General features: G+C 53.7%; 1 pseudogene; it reads right to left on the reverse strand.

Annotated features, from left to right (window-relative positions):
- LOC112110380 overlaps positions 1-2,109 on the reverse strand; it is an 18,541-nt pseudogene extending 16,432 nt beyond the window's left edge.

A 2,109-nucleotide genomic window follows, 5' to 3' on the forward strand; every position in this document is an offset into this window, starting at 1 on the left:
CCAGCTCCAGGACAGATTGGGGGACAGCTCGGAACAAGTTGTTGGACAGGTTGAGGTACTGGAGGCTGCTGCTGCAGGTGGCCAAGTCCTTGGGCAGAGCACTGAGGCGGTTGTTGTTCAGCCGCAAGTGTTTGAGCCTGGGAAGACAGGAGAAGATCCCCTCCGGGACGACCCGGATTTGGTTCTGATTCAGTTCCAACTTCTCCAGGTGGACCAGGCTCTGGATTTCCTCGGGGAAGTCCGCGATCTCATTCTTGGACAAGATCAGCTTTCTCAAGTTGCCAAGCTTTGAAATCCCGGGGACGTGTTTCAGCTTGTTCCGGTCCAGGTTCAGGCTCTCCACTCTGGGGTCCTGCAGGACCGTAGGAGGCAGCACTCTGAGCCTCATCGTGGAGAGAGTCACTTTCCTCGCGCAGTCATCTTGCTCCTGACCTAATGGACGGAACAGATCATGACAGCTTGTGAGCCGGATTTCCGAGAGTGCTCCCACTGCTCTCACGCCTGGAAATCTGGCTGCTCATTTAGGGGTCTGAAAGGAACATGTTGGTGGCCGAGCTCCCTTAGCCCCACGTTCATGTAACACTTTTCATCCCTGAGGGTCTTAAAGCACATCACAAACTCTAAAGGATCATTTACACACCAATGAAAAGCTGCTGCTGCTGCAGCAGCGAAGCATGGGAGCTGTTTTAGCAGCACACAGACAGTACCTGCACTGCATCCCTTACACAGCACGACAACAGGCTAGAAGAGGAAGTGAATATTGTGTCTGATTGAAGCTGCAGGGGGAAGTTGAGGAGACAGAGTAGAACTGCAGGGCTGGAAGGGATCACGAGAGGTCATCCAGTCCAGCCCCCTGTGCTGAGGCAGGGCTAGACCATCCCTGACAGGTGTTTGTCCAATCTGCTCTTACAAACTTCCAAGGACGGGGATTCCACAACATCCCTTGGAAGCCTATTCCAGAGCTTAACTACCCGGATTGTTAGAAAGCATTTCCTAATAGCCATGCTAAATCTCCCTTGCTGCAGATTAAGCCCATTGCTTCTTATCCGACCTCCAGTGAACATGGAGAACAATTGATCACCATACTCGTCACAGCAGCCCTTAAATTACCTGACTTGAAATTTGACTAGGAGACAATTTTAAAGAAGCCGTACTCTCTCCCAAAGTGCCAGGGGATCTTTCATACCAACAGCTTAGGGCCCCTGGGCAGTTGACTCAGGGCTGACTCAGCGAGAAGTGCTACCTACTGAGTCACTAATGGGTTTCCCCTCAGGAACCTACTGAGCCAACCCACTCTCTTTGTTGGCAACAGACAGGATCACAGCGTAGGCATACCACTACAGCTGTAGCCAGCTAGATGTATTCATGGCTCAGTGGTCAGGAGAGGAGTTCAGGACCTTTCCTCAGGCCCTCACTGTCCTTGAAATCTAGGAAACCCCAGGCAGATATAATTGGATGCCCGGGGGGTACCTTTGTTACAGACACAAGGAGTGGCAGCTTGGGAACTGCAGAGGGACTAGCGTTGTGAGCAGAGGGTCTGGGTGGGAGAAGCAGCTGGGTAAAGAACCACCCCCGGGGGCTCAGAGGGACTAAACCCCTCAAGCAGAAGCCTAGATGGCCATCCCCAGCCCAAATAGGAAGGGTACCTACAGCAGAGGGGTAAATGCTGAGGGAGGGATCTCCGCGTGGGCAGAGGGGACTGTTCTAAGCCAAAGTAAACAAGACCAGCTTCTCCATTCTGCTTCCTGTCTGGGCCCACGGCTGTGGTGCATCCTCGCACACAGCTCAGAGCTCAGGAACTGAACTCAAATGACTCTCCCCACAGTGCAGATCCTTGAGAGGTCTCACCCCTCACTGAAAAAGAGTTAACACCCCTTCCCCCTCCACCCCACATCCTCCCCTCTCCAGCCCCACATGGCAGAGAAAATACATCTGCCTCTCCCCATTTCCCCCCACCCCACCCCTCTGCTGGGGCAGTCTCTGAAACGCAAAGGCAAATCTCTCTCACTTCCTCCCTCCCTCCCCCACAACGAGGAGTTTGGGGCTGGGCAGCAGCAATAGGGGAAGGGGGTTGCTTGCTTGCTACTCACAGGCTCTGTGCTGGGCCAT

The sequence above is a fragment of the Terrapene carolina genome, unplaced genomic scaffold, assembly GCF_002925995.2.
Source record: "Terrapene carolina triunguis isolate 2854851 unplaced genomic scaffold, T_m_triunguis-2.0 Scaffold250, whole genome shotgun sequence".
Taxonomy (NCBI): domain Eukaryota; kingdom Metazoa; phylum Chordata; order Testudines; family Emydidae; genus Terrapene; species Terrapene triunguis.